Here is a 21,235-nt window from a genome sequence, read left to right as displayed (position 1 = left end):
ATGTTTTGAAACACTAAACACAAAAATTATCTATAAGTTACTAAGGGCAGGGGTATCTGTAATCACATTAATCACCTCACTAGTTTAGTATTCGTTCATCGAAGATTCATAATTTGACAGGCTTCTTACACTTAGCATAAAATCAGAAGTAGATCAACATTTATAAATGCGTATTTTCCATTGTAATGAGGTAGACTGTCATGTTGTAAAAATGTGTGAAGTTGTGTGAAGTTGTGAATTTTAGTAGTGTTTGGTATCAAAAGTCATTATTTCTTATGAGTACTACTTTAAGTTTCAATATTTTTATTTTTATTTTTATTAGAAGTGCATTATGTTCGGAAATAAGATTTTGAATTCTTTGCAAATAATTTTTATAAGAGACACCCGTTAGTGGTGTTTGCGTTACTAGGAAATATTTCATGGATAAAGATTAAGATTATGTCGTGAGAAAACTTTTTGACAACAATGGTCATCATTGTAATTTATCTGTGTACACCCAAACTATATATAGATTGAACAATGTCAATTTCAAACACTTAATTCAATCTGCTTTCATATTTTTCATTGTATGGAATCAAATTGTTTATTAAGTACCCTTTTTCTATATACATTGGTCAAAAAGGTTTTCTATGATCATGTTTTGAAAAGGTTGATTTTGAAACGAAAAAGGAAGAGAGAGAAAAAAAAGAGAGAACCATGTGACGCACTGGTTCGCCCCGATCTCGATCTGCGAGTAGCGGCGTATGATGCCATGCATGATTACTGTTTTGTAAATATGTTTTATGAACTGCTTGTATATATATTTGAACGAAAATAGTAGCTACAAAAGATTAACAATACACATGAACCACATCACTTTTTACGTCAGTATATTTTTAATAAATATCCAATTAGATATGCAAAACTACCACTTTTAGTATTATAGATATCTAAGAATATTGAATTAAAAGTGAATATTTTTCTAAGGGATGGCTGTTCCCATCTTTAGTATTGTGCACATTCTCACATTCACATATTGAATGAATTGAATTAAATGTGTTTATTAGTGACTGTCAATTCGATTTCCATTCTTCGTTCGTTTCTTTGGTTTGCGTTTTAGATTTTTTATCAATTTTTGTTGTTCTTTTAAAGATTCTGGAAGTCCATAGACATGTCGACTCAATTTTTCATGTTCTAAAACTCTCGGAGTAATATATTGCGTATGATTACGATACCAACACATAATATCGAATTTTTCGCGAACGTCTTTTAATTGTTCATATTGTTCATAAGCAGCTTCTAATTTCTTTCTTTTTTTCTCTTTGATTTCCTCTCTCTTTAATTTCTCAAGTTTTTTCAGTCTATCGTCCATTGTCTTTGTCTTCGACAGATGGCGTTCGTCCTGTTGTTTATAATCTGCATATACGCCAGACATATCGCTGAAGACTTTTTCTTCTCGACGACTCAATCTTTTTTCAGGTGCATACCAAGACGGATATTTTGGCCTTAGGTCATATACAAATTCTAACTTGAAATCCTTGTCTCGTTTGGGATATTTGTTAACTATTTTCTCTGTATCATCTACGTATACCTTGTTTATAACATTTTGCCGGTTTATTGCCGGCAATGAAACAACGGTACTATCCCCACTGTCTCTTGTCGGATTACGGGGAGTAGTTCCATCTTCCAATAAAGAAGACATGAAGGCTAGAGGTTTATGCGGCTTTGATTCTTCAGTCTTCAAAATACTTTTTGACTTTGTAGGTTTAGGAGACTTCGAACTACGTTTTGGTTTCTTTTTTGACTTTTTTGTCTGGCTTCTTGGCGTATGTTCACTTAATGACGATTTGCCACCTGTTGTCTCGCTGTCTGTATATCTATCACTGTCAGAATGTTTTTCACTGGCTGATGAAGTAACATTGTTATTCGTTATTGGTTCTCGTGAAGGACTCTTTAAGCTGTCATCGTTTGCTTTTTGAATTTCGGAAAATGTCGGGTGGTTTGAGTTATTATTTATGTTTCCATCATCTGAAACTGATTGATTTTCTTTTTCGACCTTCTTGGTATTCGTGATTTCGTTTTCGTCCTCACCATCTGGAGATTTCCCAGTTTCGTCTTTTTTATTATTCTGGTTTGAACGTGTTGTATTATCTCCTTTTAATATTTCTTCCTTTGAATAATTATTTCGCTTTGTCTCCTTTTTTGAATTCACACTATTTTTTCCATCTTTATTTGAATTTTCAGAGTTGTTTGGGTGTGAATTGTCTTCTCCAACGGTGTATTTAGTTTCAGAATCAATCACCCGTGGTTTTGTTGGTGAACTTCTTGAAGGAGAAATGTCATTCTCATTTATTAGTGAATTTCTGGAACGTGAAGTGTCATTTCCGTTTATTTGAGAAGTTCCTGAACGTGAAGTGTCATTTCCGTTTATTTGAGAAGTTCCTGAACGAGAAGTGTCATTCCCGTTTGATTGTGAAGTTCTGGATCGAGAAGTGTCATTCTCCTTTATTTGTGAAATTCTGGAACGAGAAGTGTCATTCTCGTTTATTTGTGAAGTTCTGGATTGAGAAGTCTCATTCTCGTTTATTTGCGAATTTCTGGAACGAGAAGTGTCATTCTCGTTTATTTGTAAATTTCTGGAACGAGAAATGTCATTCCCGTTTATTTGTGAATTTCTGGAACGAGATGTGTCGTTCTCGTTTATTTGTGAAATTCTGGAACGAGATGTGTCATTATCGTTTATTTGTGAATTTCTGGAACGAGAAGTGTCATTCCCGTTTGTCTGATCATCTCTTTTATTTCTTTCAATACTGTTTCCAACGTCTATTTCCTCCCTAGGAGTATCAAATATATCTCTGTCGTCTATCTCAGAGTCGTGGTTTGTACCTCGTTCTGTATTTCTGTTAGATGGTGGTAATGGCGATGTTGATTCCGCCATTGGATGCTTTACCTATTCTTTAACTACAGTAATCTGTAAAAAGATAAGAAACACGTTTTAAGAAATGAAAGCCATTAAATAACTATATGATTATCAGGCTAAATCAGACCCCTATACTAGTATATTATTTCAGAGCCAGAGACAGTAACAATGAAGGGAGATGACAAAATCTAAAACTAAATATCTTTCATGATATACTGATGTATAAAAGCATTTTTTAAAAATGTTCTGTATATAACTATCAATATCTACATCATTCAGTTCTACACAAGTGTAGTTATATATATTGAGGACAACCTTACTAAATTATTCAAATATATTACACATTTTCATTCAGGGTCAACCAAAATTAATTACATACTTTATCTTTGATCGTTTTGGTTTCTAATATCCTTTTTATCGTGTTACAAATAGTATACTAGCCATCAAAAGTAACACTAAAAGCCATTACTAGAGTACATAAAACATTAAATCGATGTTTGAACTTTAATATGTTTTAATTAAAATAGACTAAAAATAATTGATTTCCTTCGCACATATTTAAATAGTATGAATTTCATCTTCGAAATTAGGTGTTGATTTTTTATCAATATTTACCGCAAAATAAATGTGCAATAACTCGGTATTTCATAACTTACCGAAGTACATGTATACTTGATATGATTGTTTGAAACTTGCACTCACCGCTTTGCAAATGCATGTTTTTAATTGGACGATTTATATTTTTCTATTTGAGTGCATTGTAACTTTTGTTAACTATCATTAACAACTCATAATATAACAGATTCATTTAAATTGCGAGATCTTTTTTTGTCATCTGTTCTGAAATGTTTATCAAAAAAAGATTGTATTCATTACCTTAGACACACACAGGGGTACAAGAAAACATAATTACAAACATAAGTTAATAATAGCGAGACAGGACAGACGAAACAAAAATACATAGTATATTGTAAAAGGCAATTGATATTATAAGTTAAATTCATGATTTCAAAATTTTCTTTACGAAATTGACAGTTTCCTTTGAACGTGTACGTTAAATATAGACAGCAGTAAATTTCTTCTTGCTTGGATGCATTATATAATAATTTGGTATAAACTTTGATCTAAGAGTATAAACATTAGCATTTTTACAGATAACAATATATGAAACTCGTCCCCTGTTCCCTAATTACATAATGTACATATTCTATTTTTCCTCGCAATTTAGAAACTTCTTTTTAGTAGGTATGACACACTATCATCAAAATCGCAAAATACACATATTGATGTTAAAATTAAGTGCTTCTTAAACTGGTCTTTCTATACTGACGGTAAATACAAGAGAAATTGGCCGCATATTACATCTTTTGAACACTTGAATACAAAGTCTTATATAATAGCACAAAATTAATATAAGTAGCACTTACCATCTTTAAAAAGGTATAATATCTCATTGAACCTAGACATTTCCCCCACTAACTGTACGTTTCAGTGAAAATATATACTTGATTAGGATTAATGTTATACATGGATTAAAATAAATTCTTTTTACAAATATAAAATTGCTTTTATCCTTTATATTTAAATGAATTAATCGGTGAAATTGAACGCCAAAGATCATTTCGATAAATATTAATGTAAATATGTACAGTTGTGGGATTTTGATAGTATGTTTACTAGACTTTTTTTATTTATATAAATTTCTGTTTATCTAACGTGACGTTTGCAATTGCTCATGGACCCGCTTATTTTTTTATTGTTCGGAACATTTTACGAGATAATTTGATTCCCATATCCGTTCGTCTGACCCTTCTGATAAAATATCAACTACTTAAGTACTATTTTCTATTTTCTTTTCAGTGACTCGTTACCAACCACGACGCCCGCCTGCTCAATACAATTTCAGCATCCCCTTTCACCGATAAGTTACTACTTAAAACTACTTCAGGAGATGTTTTGTGCAATGCCTCATTCGTTAATATACATTCTGTTTTCAGATGCATTAATCATATTCATCTTTTGTCAGCACAGAATAAGAATTGACCAAGGCAAATAAAACACAAAGTTCGGGTTTTATTTGATAAATGGCATTATTTATATGTCCGTGAACTGTCACTTGGCTCGAATCGACCATTTCTACTTGTTTGAAGGTACATTTTTGTATATTTATCACGATAACCATCGGATTGTTGCGGAGTTCCAGTTTTTCTGTGTTGTGTTTTTTTAATTAATTTTCGTTGGTTTTTTTGCAAATTTTTTCGATTTATTAGTTTGATTTTCCCTTCGATATCTTTCGCCTCTGTTTAAGTAACGAACTATTGAAGCAAAACAGACACATGAACCCCAAATTAATGTCTTTATTTCAGACGCAAAAAAAAAACCGCAAAAAAACCCAACCCCTCTTCAGCCATTATTCTGAATCACACGGAAAGTAGTTAAGAAATTCGTATTCGAAATATTTTCTTGACGACTTGTACGCAAGTTTACTGTAATAAAATTATGAACAACTATCATGGAGTATGCATAAAACCGTCTATGCTTTTATGCATGACTTATAAATACATTTAAAATGATCTTTGGTATACTATGTCACGTTTTATATATGATATGGGTCAGCAAAGTTAAACAGTAGCATTAAAGCTATCTTAACATAATTATTAAAGGTTACTGTAATATAAAGAACTATTTGGGAAACAAAACCCACACTTATTAATGACTTATCAAATGTTTATTTCTCTATCAGTATGCTTTAAGTTGCAAGGGTTCTCTATTGGTATGTTTCATGTTGCAAGGGTTCTCTATTGGTATGATTCATGTTGCAAGGTTCTCTATAGGTATGATTCATGTTGCAAAAGTTCTCTATTGGTATGTTTCATGTTGCAAGGGTTCTCTATCAGTATGTTTTAAGTTGAAAGGGTTCTCTATTGGTATGTTTCATGTTGCAAGAGTTCTCTATTGGTATGTTTCATGTTGCAAGGGTTCTCTATCAGTATGTTTTAAGTTGCAAGGGTTCTCTATTGGTATGATTCATGTTGCAAGGGTTCTCTATTGGTATGTTTTAAGTTGCAAGGGTTCTCTATTGGTATGATTCATGTTGCAAGGGTTCTCTATTGGTATGATTCATGTTGCAAGAGTTCTCTATTGGTATGTTTTAAGTTGCAAGGGTTCTCTATTGGTATGATTCATGTTGCAAGATTCTCTATTGGTATGTTTTAAGTTGCAAGAGTTCTCTATTGGTATGTTTTAAGTTGCAAGGGTTCTCTATTGGTATGTTTCATGTTACAAGGGTTCTCTATTGGTATGTTTTAAGTTGCAAGGGTTCTCTATTGGTATGTTTCATGTTACAAGGGTTCTCTATTGGTATGTTTCATGTTGCAAGGGTTCTCTATTGGTATGATTCATGTTGCAAGGTTCTCTATTGGTATGTTTTAAGTTGCAAGGGTTCTCTATTGGTATGTTTTAAGTTGCAAGGGTTCTCTATTGGTATGTTTCATGTTGCAAGGGTTCTCTATTGGTATGATTCATGTTGCAAGGGTTCTCTATTGGTATGATTCATGTTGCAAGGGTTCTCTATTGGTATGATTCATGTTGCAAGGATTCTCTATTGGTATGATTCATGTTGCAAGAGTTCTCTATTGGTATGATTCATGTTGCAAGGGTTCTCTATTGGTATGATTCATGTTGCAAGGGTTCTCTATTGGTATGTTTTAAGTTGCAAGGGTTCTCTATTGGTATGTTTTAAGTTGCAAGGGTTCTCTATTGGTATGTTTTAAGTTGCAAGGGTTCTCTATTGGTATGATTCATGTTGCAAGGGTTCTCTATTGGTATGATTCATGTTGCAAGGGTTCTCTATTGGTATGATTCATGTTGCAAGGGTTCTCTATTGGTATGTTTTAAGTTGCAAGGGTTCTCTATTGGTATGATTCATGTTGCAAGGGTTCTCTATTGGTATGATTCATGTTGCAAGGGTTCTCTATCAGTATGCTTTAAGTTGAAAGGGTTCTCTATTGGTATGTTTCATGTTGCAAGAGTTCTCTATTGGTATGATTCATGTTGCAAGGGTTCTCTATTGGTATGATTCATGTTGCAAGGGTTCTCTATTGGTATGTTTTAAGTTGCAAGGGTTCTCTATTGGTATGATTCATGTTGCAAGGGTTCTCTATTGGTATGATTCATGTTGCAAGGGTTCTCTATTGGTATGATTCATGTTGCAAGGGTTCTCTATTGGTATGTTTTAAGTTGCAAGGGTTCTCTATTGGTATGATTCATGTTGCAAGGGTTCTCTATTGGTATGATTTATGTTGCAAGGGTTCTCTATTGGTATGTTTCATGTTGCAAGGGTTCTCTATTGGTATGTTTTAAGTTGCAAGGGTTCTCTATTGGTATGATTCATGTTGCAAGAGTTCTCTATTGGTATGATTCATGTTGCAAGGGTTCTCTATCAGTATGCTTTAAGTTGAAAGGGTTCTCTATTGGTATGTTTCATGTTGCAAGAGTTCTCTATTGGTATGATTCATGTTGCAAGAGTTCTCTATTGGTATGATTCATGTTGCAAGAGTTCTCTATTGGTATGATTCATGTTGCAAGGGTTCTCTATTGGTATGTTTTAAGTTGCAAGGGTTCTCTATTGGTATGTTTCATGTTGCAAAGGTTCTCTATTAGTATGATTCATGTTGCAAGGGTTCTCTATTGGTATGATTCATGTTGCAAGGGTTCTCTATTGGTATGATTCATGTTGCAAGGGTTCTCTATTGGTATGTTTCATGTTGCAAGAGTTCTCTATTGGTATGATTCATGTTGCAAGGGTTCTCTATTGGTATGATTCATGTTGCAAGGGTTCTCTATTGGTATGTTTCATGTTGCAAGAGTTCTCTATTGGTATGATTCATGTTACAAGGGTTCTCTATTGGTATGTTTCATGTTGCAAGAGTTCTCTATTGGTATGATTCATGTTGCAAGAGTTCTCTATTGGTATGATTCATGTTGCAAGGGTTCTCTATCAGTATGCTTTAAGTTGCAAGGGTTCTCTATTGGTATGTTTCATGTTGCAAGAGTTCTCTATTGGTATGATTCATGTTGCAAGGGTTCTCTATTGGTATGTTTCATGTTGCAAGAGTTCTCTATTGGTATGTTTTAAGTTGCAAGGGTTCTCTATTGGTATGTTTTAAGTTGCAAGGGTTCTCTATTGGTATGTTTCATGTTGCAAGAGTTCTCTATTGGTATGTTTTAAGTTGCAAGGGTTCTCTATTGGTATGTTTTAAGTTGCAAGGGTTCTCTATTGGTATGCTTTAAGTTGCAAGGGTTCTCTATTGGTATGTTTCATGTTGCAAGGGTTCTCTATTGGTATGTTTCATGTTGCAAGAGTTCTCTATTGGTATGATTCATATTGCAAGGGTTCTCTATTGGTATGCTTTAAGTTGCAAGGGTTCTCTATTGGTATGTTTCATGTTGCAAGAGTTCTCTATTGGTATGTTTCATGTTGCAAGAGTTCTCTATTGGTATGTTTCATGTTGCAAGAGTTCTCTATTAGTATGCTTTAAGTTGCAAGGGTTCTCTATTGGTATGTTTCATGTTGAAAGGGTTCTCTATTGGTATGATTCATGTTGAAAGGGTTCTCTTTTGGTATGATTCATGTTGCAAGAGTTCTCTATTGGTATGATTCATGTTGCAAGGTTCTCTATTAGTATGCTTTAAGTTGCAAGGGTTCTCTATTGGTATGTTTCATGTTGCAAGAGTTCTCTATTGGTATGCTTTAAGTTGCAATGGTTCTCTATTGGTATGTTTTAAGTTGCAAGGGTTCTCTATTGGTATGTTTCATGTTGCAAGAGTTCTCTATTGGTATGCTTTAAGTTGCAATGGTTCTCTATTGGTATGCTTTAAGTTGCAAGGGTTCTCTATTGGTATGTTTTAAGTTGCAAGGGTTCTCTTTTGGTATGATTCATGTTGCAAGGGTTCTCTATAAGTATGATTCATGTTGCGAGGTTCTCTATTAGTATGCTTTTAGTTGCAAGGGTTCTCTATTTGTATGGTTCATGTTGCAAGGGGTCTCTAAGAGTATGATTTCAGTTGCAATGGTTCTCTATTGGTATGATTCATGTTGCAAGGGTTCTCTATTGGTATGTTTTAAGTTGCAAGGGTTCTCTATTGGTATGTTTCATGTTGCAAGGGTTCTCTATTGGTATGATTCATGTTGCAAGAGTTCTCTATTGGTATGATTCATGTTGCAAGAGTTCTCTATTGGTATGATTCATGTTGCAAGAGTTCTCTATTGGTATGATTCATGTTGCAAGGGTTCTCTATTGGTATGTTTTAAGTTGCAATAGTTCTCTATTGGTATGTTTTATGTTGCAAGAGTTCTCTATTGGTATGATTCATGTTGCAAGAGTTCTCTATTGGTATGATTCATGTTGCAAGGGTTCTCTATTGGTATGTTTTAAGTTGCAATGGTTCTCTATTGGTATGATTCATGTTGCAAGGGTTCTCTATTGGTATGTTTTAAGTTGCAATGGTTCTCTTTTGGTATGTTTCATGTTGCAAGGGGTCTCTATTAGTATGGTTCATGTTTCAACGGTTCTCTAAGAGTATGATTTCAGTTGCAATGGTTCTCTATTGGTATGATTCATGTTGCAAGGGATCTCTATTGGTATTTTTTAAGTTGCAAGGGTTCTCTTTTAGGATTATTCATTTTGCAAGGTTCTCTGTTAGTATGCTTTTAGTTGCAAGGGTTCTCTATTAGTATGGTTCATGTTGCAAGGGGTCTCTATTAGTATGGTTCATGTTGCAACGGTTCTCTAAGAGTATGATTTCAGTTGCAATGGTTCTCTATTAGAATTGAAAATGGAAATGGGGAATGTGGCAAAGAGACACCAACCCGACCGAAGAGCAGACAACAGCCGAAGGCCACCAATGGGTCTTCAATGCAGCGAGAAACTCCCGCATCCGGAGGTTTTCTTCAGCTGGCCCTTAAACAAAAATGTATACTACATGTAGGTCAGTGATAATGAACTCCGATGCTGATGGTTTAACTTTCAGTGGTAGATAATAAAGAATTTAAAGATTTCATGAATAAAAACGTGTAATTTGATAAATAAGGTGGATGTTGTTAGTAGAATGGCTGAATAGACTTCATAAAACATAATTGAACTAAGAATTTTTCAAAGCAAAAAACTCAAAATAGAAATGGGATAATCAACTGGTTATTAAAAATAAATATACAATTAGTATGTACTACAAGGATTATCAACCCAAGATTAAGGATGACATATTAAAGTCACGTTTGTATATAACTATAATTCTATCTTACATAGGTAATAGAAATACTTGGACAATTAAAGTGCTTAAACTTGAAATGTTTAATAAAAGGTTTCAAAAGGTTATTTTCCATTTTTGAAAGTGAATTTAATTACACATGAATATCAAGGGAAATATATTTCAAACCAATCTATTTCAATAAAATAAAACTAGTTTAACCAGAAACATTGTATTATATTTATCTGCAGCGGTTTAATTCTAGAGCAATCATAAAATAATATTAAAGACTTTTATAAGAACATAATTGCCTTTTTAATATAAACACACTCATATTCTCGTTCACAAATTTTACACAGTTATGTTAAGTTCTATGGGGGAGAGTTATTACCTAAAACGATGCTTCACATATTCGTCATTTAATTTTTTTTAACAAAGGAGTGATTTAGTTTAATAATGAAATTCGTCGGAGGTAGATTCGATACACATATTTCCGGTATTTCTTTTTTGGTGATATAAATGATAATTTGCATACATTTCGAGTAAGGTTAGATTCCTAAGTCAGTCGTGTTCTCCATAACACTACAGAGTGACCAAAATGAGCCGACGAATAAAAGAATTGGGTTAAATTACTATTAAGATTAATATATTATCAAAGATGACTTACATATAGGTATTAAATTGTATTTACCTGTAATCTATAAACATTTTATAATTTAACGAATACGAATAATGGAATAAGTATTTCAAAAGTCAAAACATAATATTGACATAATTCTCACAAGATAATATCACATAAAGGATTAAATTAAAATTGACAAAATAAAAAAACGTATTTTTCCTTTTTTACCTGACCACACGTTTGTTTATAATAGTCGTTATTGACAACATAATTTCCTTGTGTGATGTGAATAATAAAGATCAGAGAAATGTATAAAATTGCAAATATAGAAATATAGTGTGGTCATTTACCAAATATTTAATTGATTTTGTGGCCGCTAACAGTAGTCTTTTAATAAAAGAATACAACCAGGCAACAAAAACAAAAACAAAACAAATCAAATATTTTCGACGAATTGTAAGACAAGATATAGAAAACACTTTAAAAAATGTAAATGACTCATTGCATTGTGACTGCGAATGAAATAAAGAGGCATCCCTTTCCCTTGCATTTCCGGCAGCAAAAACGTTGCGTCACTAGTCCTCTGCAACAGAGGTGTCCGTCTAGTGTTCGCAACCAAAACTTTGTCAAAGAAAGACTACAGATGCGTTAATAAAAGTTTTATTTCACGTTCTTTTTAAGTATTGTTCAAACGGCTTTCTCGTAAAAAAAAAGATGAAATGTCTGTATTCATAAGACTTATAGAAAGTCAATTTGAACATTGGATTTTTACAGATATAATTCCAGCAACTCTAGTTGAAATGGCAATATACTACCCTAATACATAGCAGATGAGTGACATTTGAAAAAGAGACAGCAATCAAACAACTGAGGGCCCTCATGGGGTTTTTGATTATGTGATTACTTGGCCGGTTTTTTTAATGATTATTTGATTATTAAGCCAAATATTTCATGATTATTTGATTACCTAGGACTGTATTTTTAGTTTATGATTATTTGATTACTAAAGATAAGCAAATATTTAATGATTATGTGATTATATTGGCAAAAAAATGGTGATTATGTGATTACTAGGACCCCCCCCCATGAGGGGCCTCACAACTCTGAAATTCAAGAAGACATCTCAAAGTCAATCAACACATGGTCTTCCGTAACAGACACGTGTCTATTATATGCACATGCCAAACTCTATAATAAGCGCATCGAAGTATTAAAAGTTTGGAATATATTTGCAGATTTGAAATGTTAACTTTAATATCATAATTATTTTAAGAATGTGACTCTGTCCATGAAATACACACAGGTCCAAAGGTATAGAAATAATGATATAAAAAGATATAAAAAAAACTCACAAGTTAATATACGTTCCAATATTTAACTTTCGAGTTATCTGGCCACAAAACTATTTTTTTAAACTCAGATTTCATTTAAAAACAAATTAAAACATGCTTGAGATGTATTCATGAATTTTAAACGAAATGATGTATCCTGTTGCTCATATTTCATGTTTATATATCATTAATAATTCATTATCCGTCAGAACGTTTTTTTAAATTAAAAAGTTTTATTACATGGGGTATAAAATTGTGTACAATTTCATTTCTAAATTAAAAAAAAAACATGAAAATTGTTTCAATTACAAAATTTAGACATGCCAATAGTTGTGAAGAAAAAAAATTACTTACGCTTTTGATTCCAGATTTTCTACAAAATGCGTTTTTATCACAATTTGTTACAGATAAACATCACGATCCATTTACGCCAGAACATTCCAATTTACAAGAAAATATGTTTACCACACAATAGGATAGAAATTAAATAAATTCACCACCAATATCACCCGACTGTGAAAATTACTGTTACTGTGGATTTTAAATTAGGTTACGGATGAACAACTGGATCTATTTTTTTTAATTCCGAACAATCTGTTATAATTACCTATTTAGACATATTTCATAGAAAGTAATATATATATATATAAGTAATATCAATAATAAATGCCCGTTAATTATTGGCATATTTGTGCGAAACGAAACATGTTCAGGTTCAAATCAAACCGTTTAAATGAAATCAATAGTTCTTAATTACCAAATAACGCATTTAATTGGTTTCTTTTTGTTTACCAAATTGAAAATAAATATATTAATGGCAATGGTCAATAAATTCCCTGTATTGGATGTCTAAAAACGGAATGTCAACAGAGCAGCTCCTGAAACCAAACATAAAAGGTCTAAAGTTTTAATTGCTTTTGAATCATAGACATCGGAACATTTGCAGACAATCCATGACAGCAAACAAACAACACAGATTCACAAAAATATATCAGATGTACTCATTTTCACTGATGAATAAAGCAAGTGCACTTACCGTATATATTACAATATATTAATTTTCCGAGTCTAGACATTCTCTAATAATTCTACACCGTTATAATCGACAAAGTCTCGTAGGGAGCGGGATATAAATTACTACAAAATTCGGTTCAAGTCTATTCAAATCAATAATTCAATAGATCCCACCGAAAATCTTATATCGACACCATATTTCAATTAGTATTAACGTGTTCGAGGCCGGATTTTACGCAGTATTAACATGTCAACTATCTTATTTTGTCCCTTTACTGTTACATGTACAAATAGTAAAACTATAAAGGTTTATAGTCTTACCATGGTATCGTTGGAATCAATAACCATGTAGGAAATCAATCGAATTTGTCATTAACATCACAGTAACTGAATTGGTAAAACAAGGTTCCCTTAAAATAAACGAACTTAATTTTGGTTCCTATTTACGAACAAAAAATGTATATTATATCTTGATTACTTTTCATTAAAAAAAAAACTCTCATCACTCAATGTATTATTTACAAGACTTATAACTGGCACAGTCCTTAAACATCTTCAATGATGCCAAAACAGCACTTTACTATGAACCATAACAAGTTCATACGTATAAACATAGGTTCAATTATACCCAATTACAATTGTGAAATCGATGCTTTTTATTTACATATAATCTGGCATCCCATAGTACACTACAATTTAATGGTCTTGAGTTCAGACATGTGAAGAAATTTCTGTAAATAAACAATTAATGATTTCCTATTTCTATACGTAGATATTCTTGCATGCATTTGTATATTTATTGATATATCGGTATGTTCTCCAGTATAGTTACGTTTTTCTTTTGCAAAAGAAATCGTCAGTGGAACAATAAAAGAGAGTTTATAGACGATTGCTATAGCCATGCAATGTTACCTGCGTCTTGATTTTTTTCATTCAAATATATAGATCAATTATCTTGAGTGTTACAATTCCTACAAAAATCAAGTATAATAGACCTATTAATTTTAAAAATAATCGCAAAAGGTTCGGCCTCGTCCACGGTTGGTGTTGTCAATGTAAAAGTGTGATGTTGTTTGTAAAAAGTAAGTATATTTATCATTAATACATGGAAATAAGGGGGGAAGTGTCTGTGAAAATCATTGTTTCTTCTTCTTGATATACGTATTCTTGATGTTGAAAATTGACGTCTTTCCAAGTGTCTAGTTTAACAATCCATGTAGGTACAAATTTAGCATGTGCAAAAAGAATTTCCGTAATGTGAGGAAATGTAAACTGCATAAAATTAAATCCATCGAAATTTTGCCCTGAATAGTGTATTGTTGGCACTACAAAGCTTATCACAAACAGAACCTTAATGCTGATGCCGCAAGCGATGTAATGTAGGATCGCTAGCTCTCGCTTTCGCAACAATTTTACATAAATGTCCTAGCTTGACAATGAATGTTGATTTTTTTTTATGTCGTTTCAAAAACAGTTAACAATAACAAGTCAAACAATCTTCTTACAAACGGTCGTGTTTTGCAGTGACTCCATGGTTCTGTTTTCCAATTGTTTGCTTTATTGAAGCCGCTATTTATAAATATTTATCAGATCGGATAGATGAATAACATCCACGGCAAATATCACAGATCATATTCAGGACGAGAATATTATATGATAGGAATAAGAATCCTGCATTTCTTTTTTAGTTCACAAGGGTTTAGTTCATAGATGACATACATTGTGTAAACCATCCACCCGAGAACATTTTTCCTACTATAAACCGACTAGCTTTGTCATTTCTTCTAAGTAAGTTAGTATGCTTAGTGATGTGATTAGTTCGCAACCCAAACGAGATGGGTTGTCCAGTTTACTTAAAACTGCATATTTTCTTGAAATTCGTTTTCAATGGTAACATACTTTTATAGTAATATTTTACCTCTCGATCTATTCGGTAAATCACATGCATCGTGTACAAGAATTTCAAAATTTTGAAAATCGCCTTAAAGTTTAACTGACTGGTTTTGCGTGACATTGATCTTACCTTTCTGAATCCTCACCAACACATTTAGTACTAAGGTTAATTGCAAGGCATCCCTATAATTATAATTCCGCCCGAATTAAATAATATAAAATATGTGTACTTCAATTTAAATACATTTTTTATTATATAGTGATATGCTGTTTGATTATGGAATTCCCATATTAGGATGAATGCACTCTCGTAAAAAACCAGCTGACACGAAAATGTGTGGTAACACACTCCAATAAGTTACATACATTGATCTAGTTAAATGAATGCAAAGTTTATGCACTAAGATTATTCAAAAATGTCATTGATGGCATTTTGATTGAAAAAAGTCTTCATTTAGTTTCATTGACTAAAATTGCGACTTATCTCCCTCAAATATAAATAACCGGTACATTCTTCGAAAATCAGAGTACCTTAGTGCAATTGTTTTGTCACCCAGGAGACAATATGCATCTTAAAACATGAACATTTACATTTACGAAATATGATTATTCCTAAAACATATTCAATGTTTACTGTCGGCAAAGGAAAGGCTCTTCCAACCATGTTATCTTGGTTGTTTTGATTGAGTTCTCCTAGTTGCAGTGCTACAACAATGGGAGAAAATGCATAAACTAGAAGTACTTGCATTATGAATTGTAAAAGACCATAAAAAATTTAAGAATCGGCTTAAACTCGGTGAATAGGTGGGGTTGAAGTTTAACGTGTGAATATTTTTAAAATTATACACAACAGTTAATTTTTACTTAAAAAAAACCAAGTCATTGATTTATATTGGTTGTCTTATTGGCTGATTGCTTAACTCATCCATCCCGTTAACATTTTAATAGTAATTTATTTATTATGCATGGAAAAAGTAATAGTATGGACGATACGATTAAATACTTTAATTGTTAATATGAATTATAGATACATTATTTATTGTATTCTGTTATTCCTCCGTACTAAGTCATGCTCTGTGTCCGTTTTACATTACTGTTGTATCCAGTGCTTTGAGTACAGTATTCAAATTGCATAAACATGCATAAACATGTTGTGAATGCAACCCGTTAATCACAAGCTATAACAACCAGAATAAAATAGGTTCCTCAAATTCGGCGCTGCGCTTTTAAGGTCAGTTTTAATTTTGTGCTAACAATATTTAATGTATGAGGACCCGAATAGAACTTACAGACAGTCGAATAATGGTTTGAAAATGAAGAACTGGGGGTGCTGTAAATATACAGTATACAGAAAATGTCCTACGAAATACTAGTAATAGGATGATACCATAAATGCAGTATGAAATCCTTTTTCGTTAGTTCTTTTTCTTAAAAAGTAATGTACACGAATGCTGTCGAAAAGGCGATTAGACACTCAAATTTTCATATTCGATTTATAACAAAGTAAAACATTTATCCAAAGTTTGAAAAGTCTTGAATAAACAATTTACAGGGGGTGGGCTCGAAAATATGAAACTTCGTTTCGTGTGTATTTTAGTCTAAACGGCATCGAACTAACTATCGAGTGCGATCGTGCAGATCGTAGTAAGGTCGTACGGTCTTGGTGATGTCTTCATGATCGTGATGAGCGTGTCCAACTTTGAACATGTTCAAAACAATCGTGGTGCAGTCGTGGCGAATTCAGGTCGTAGAAGAAGCGTAGTGAGAGCGCAGTAAGGTTGTCGTGCCATCGGAGCAACAGCGTAGCGAAAGCGCGATTCTAGTCGGGGAGACTGCGATACGATCTCACAGCGACTTTACTACGATCTCACTACGACCATTACGTTCGTACCGCGACCCAAACACACGTCCACTACGACTATACCTCGTCTATGCCACGCTTTTATCAAGCTGTTCAAGACCATAGTACGATTTTAGCACGCCTATGCCGTCCTCATCACGCTGTTATTACGACCCGTCTACGTTTATAATACTACCGGATCATCATGCTCATTGTCATTGGCATATACAATTTATAAATCTCTCCAGCTTTTGATTGTCTGTATGTAATTTTGACCTCTTGTCCTTTTTCTCAGCCAACGGCTCAACCATGCTTGACACATTTGTGTCATCCCTACTATCGTTTACTAAAACATCGTCATTGAACTTGATGGACCAGCAATCATTTGTGATTCAGGTTGGATTAGTCGGTCCGACATATATCTTCTGGATCATGATTCGTTACTATCAGATCTGCCTCTGTCTCTACCTCTACCCTCACCCTTACGCAGATTTTGGTTGCATGACTGCGTTGTTTCCGAAAAACTATACGTAAAGTCGGGCGCCCATATTCGCCATTTAATGAATTTAACTATTTAATAAAGTTAAACGATTTTTTAAATTGCCCCGAGATCATAAATATTCAGTAGTAAAACACGTGCAAACATGTGAGAAAAACAGTGTTTTTATTTGGCGAGGGGGACCCATTTTCGCCACTTTGATATTAAATACATTTCGTCACGAAAAATAGATTCACGATTACTGCGCATGCGTATACATTGCTATTATTTTTCATAGTTCTGAATAGTTAAAAAAACAATACTTGGTTTCTATTTATAGGTTAGACAATACTTGGTCATGTTTTATGAAGATTTAAGCCCAAGGCGAAGCCGAGGGCTTAAATCTTCATAAAACATGATCAAGTATTGTCTGACCAATTTAGAACATATTCACACTTTCGAGTGACCTTACAAAATTTTCCTTTCCCATTGTAATATTCAAACCTAAATAAGAGTTCACTTTTTATAATGAACTAAATATAAAACATAGGTAATGATCATTTCAATGAATGAAATGAAATAGCACGGACATAGTTGGTGAAGGATAAATTGTGTTTCTTCTGCTTCAGGTAAATTTTAATACTCATACATCTTTACATTTTTTTTTATTTTAAAAAGCAACACAATGTTATATAAATCCCCTTTTTGGAATTTGATTTTTTATTTATAGATATAAAACTCTCTGTATGAATATTTGAATTCAGACCATTAAACATTAAATGCTTACTTTTTATTGATAAATTTAAATGTATTGCGTTTCTCCGACAACCCTTTGCTTTATATATCACCAGTCTGACATTGTGTTTTTTTGAAGGAAAGAAAAATAATCCCTCAAATGTAAGGTATATTAATTAAAGAAATATCATTTTATTTATCCTTACCATATTTTTTTTGTGTATTCTATTATGTGTACCATTAGAAAATGCATGAAATTTTGCAAAATTCAAAAGGTTTTTATTTCAATCTTTTCTCATTCATCTGTAATCAGTAGGCTATTTTCCCAAGGAAAATGCCTTAGGGGATTGTACACTTCGTAACAGTTCGTTAGTGCAGCTATTTAGAGTTCACTTTCATAATTCAATTTAACTGACAATGAAAAGTCATTCATGTATAGCATTTCATAGTGCATGGAAAACCATGTACTAGTGAAAATTAGAGGGCAAAAAACTGACTTTTCATTGGACGAGAAGGGGTGAGTATGTTCTTAAGGTTTGATTAGAATGCTTCCGTTCCCTTAAATTGAGAAATGAGTAGCAACATTTCACTTTCAGTTACTCAGTAAGGAGCTGCGCATGCATGAAAAATCACATTTTTATTAGAACGTTTTTAACCCGTATTTTTCGACTGATTGAGTGATTATCAAAATTATGATTGACTTTTATATCTTTTTTTTATATTGAGTTAATATCTTATCAGATTTTATTGGCAACTTGTGAAAAGAGTCATGAAACTGGTCCGCAATGTGGACAAAATTAATTGTCGAATGGTTGTTTAATGTCAAGTGGCAAATATTGCATGCATATTCAGGACAATGAAATGGAAAGGAGATCAGACACAGGACAGTATTAGACCAGTATAGATCGTCATATTGTGACAGTTGCAAACAGGAAAACGATTTTTCCCATTGATTACAGGATGAAATACATTCTTTTTCTACTGGTGCACCTGATCCGTGCTCGATTTCAAGTTTTTTTGGAGGAGTCCAGCTTGGTCATTTACTTTTTAAGTTTTCTGTACGTCTTCATTCTGTGGTCATACATGTATGAAGTTCCTTGTTGCTGTCTTCGTTTACTTAGATTTTTCTTGGTCACTCAAGTTATTTTCAAATTTTGGATATCACTTTAAATGATTTTGTATCAATGAGAAATTGAAGGAATGATATATAATATTTATGTGGAACACGATGTTGACGTTATTGCTAAGAGTGCAGTAAGATCGCGGTATGATCGTGATATGATCGTATTATGACCGGGGTAAATATAAGCGCGTGTTATAATCGCAGTAGTAGCATGGTAAGATCATGTTGCAATCGAATAAATCTTGTTATGGTCGTAGTGAGGACGTGATGAGCGTAGAAAGAGCGTGATAATCGTTCAAAAATTAAACAAATACAAATTAGCTTATACTTCATTACGTTGGTTTACATCATATTTGGCTGACAGATATCAGAAAGTATCTATTTCAAATACATTTTCAGACGTACAAAAACAAAAAACGGGTGTACCTCAAGGATCCGTATTAGGACCGGTGTTGTTTTTAATTTTTATTAATGATCTTCCTTTGTCTAATCCTAATCATAACACCGATTTATTTGCTGATGATAGCACCATATCAGTCATTGGACAAAACAAAAGTTGCATCAGTCAAACACTTAATACGGTTTTACGAGATATTTTTCGCTGGTGTGATGACAATAAAATGGCTGTAAATGTATCTAAAACGAAAGCTATATGCATTGGATCTAAACAAAAGCTTTCCGTTACATCAAATGAAAACATTAATCTTGCTTTAAATGGACAACAAATTATAGAAAGTACATGTGAAAAAGTTCTAGATGTTTTTATTGATGCATCTCTATCTTGGTCTTCTCATATCGATTATATTATCAAAAAAGTTAACTCTTCTTTAGCTTTACTAAAAAGGATAAAGAAATATCTAAATCATAAAGCTAGACAAATGTACTATAACGCTTACGTTTTACCTCACTTAGATTATTGTTGTTCAATATGGGGAAACTGTAATAACTTTCTATTAGATAGTTTACTAAAACTGCAAAAAGGGCAGCAAGAATAATTTTAGACGAACATGATTACACCAAACCTTCAAGAGAATTATTTCACGAATGTAACATTGTGCCAATCACACAAAGAATACTTTATCACAAATCATTACTAATGTATAAGGCAAAACATGGCTTAGCTCCAGAATATATGTCCAGTCTTATTGTATCAGCTTCTGCAAACCAAAAATATAATACGAGATTTTCATCCTCAGATAATTTTATTATTCCAAAACCAAATACAGAGTTGTATAAGTCTAGTTTCTCGTACAATGGACCAAAAGTGTGGAATGCTCTTCCTAATTCAATAAAAAAAATCAAATACAGTATCCGAATTTAAACATAAATACAAATCTATGTACTTTTAACATTACCATCATATTTTTACTGTAATGCCATATCATAATTGTTTATTGTATTTTAAATTGTACATAATTTTTATTTACCATTATTATTGATGCATTGTTTATTTGTAATGTAATTATTATTGTATTAAGAGAGCCTTATTGAAAATTGGTGTAATCCAAATGAGTTACTCTCTCTAAATAAAGATATTATTATTATTATTATTATTATAATGAGGTCGCAGAATAAGCGTGGTGAGAACGTGCGGTATAATCGTAGAAGGATCGGTACACATAGCAGCGTAAATGTGGACGTAGTAGCAACGAGACTGAAACGAAAATTTACGTTTTCATGCCGCTCATACTGCGAGCTCACCACGATCTGAATTTTTTTTAGATTGCGGTGAGCGTGGTGCTATCGTGGTTTAGTGGGACTTGGGCTTAAAGAGGGTATTCACGCTTTTTTAAGAACCATTGTAACAACTTTTTTGGGGGAAGAAGGGGTACGTAGGTGGCCTCTTGAAAGGCAAAATTTCTATCCCTTTTCAATATACCCTCGTTTTTACAGACTTTCTTTGCAGGGGCGTAGCTACCCGGAGGCACGACAGCACGTGCATCCACGTCGTTTTCACAAAACAACAAAAAAAAAAAAAAAAAAAAAAAAAGCAGAAGAGAGAAGGATGAGTTGGTCAATCGGAATCGGAGACTGTTGGTGTCTTTTCCGTCT

The 21,235-nt window shown here is 32.9% G+C and overlaps 1 long non-coding RNA gene across 1 annotated transcript; it reads right to left on the bottom strand.

Moving 5' to 3' along the window:
- Positions 1-1,226: 1,226 nt before the first annotated feature.
- LOC143072591 (uncharacterized) lies at positions 1,227-12,730 on the bottom strand. Its single transcript, XR_012977246.1, has 2 exons — positions 12,455-12,730; positions 1,227-2,950 (listed from the first exon to the last, which is right to left on the bottom strand). It is a non-coding gene; the product is annotated as an uncharacterized LOC143072591 (long non-coding RNA).
- Positions 12,731-21,235: the final 8,505 nt, after the last annotated feature.

This window comes from Mytilus galloprovincialis, chromosome 4 (genome assembly GCF_965363235.1).
Source record: "Mytilus galloprovincialis chromosome 4, xbMytGall1.hap1.1, whole genome shotgun sequence".
NCBI classification, from domain to species: domain Eukaryota; kingdom Metazoa; phylum Mollusca; class Bivalvia; order Mytilida; family Mytilidae; genus Mytilus; species Mytilus galloprovincialis.
Note: the sequence above shows the minus strand (reverse complement) of the source record. Positions and strands in the feature narration are given on the sequence as shown.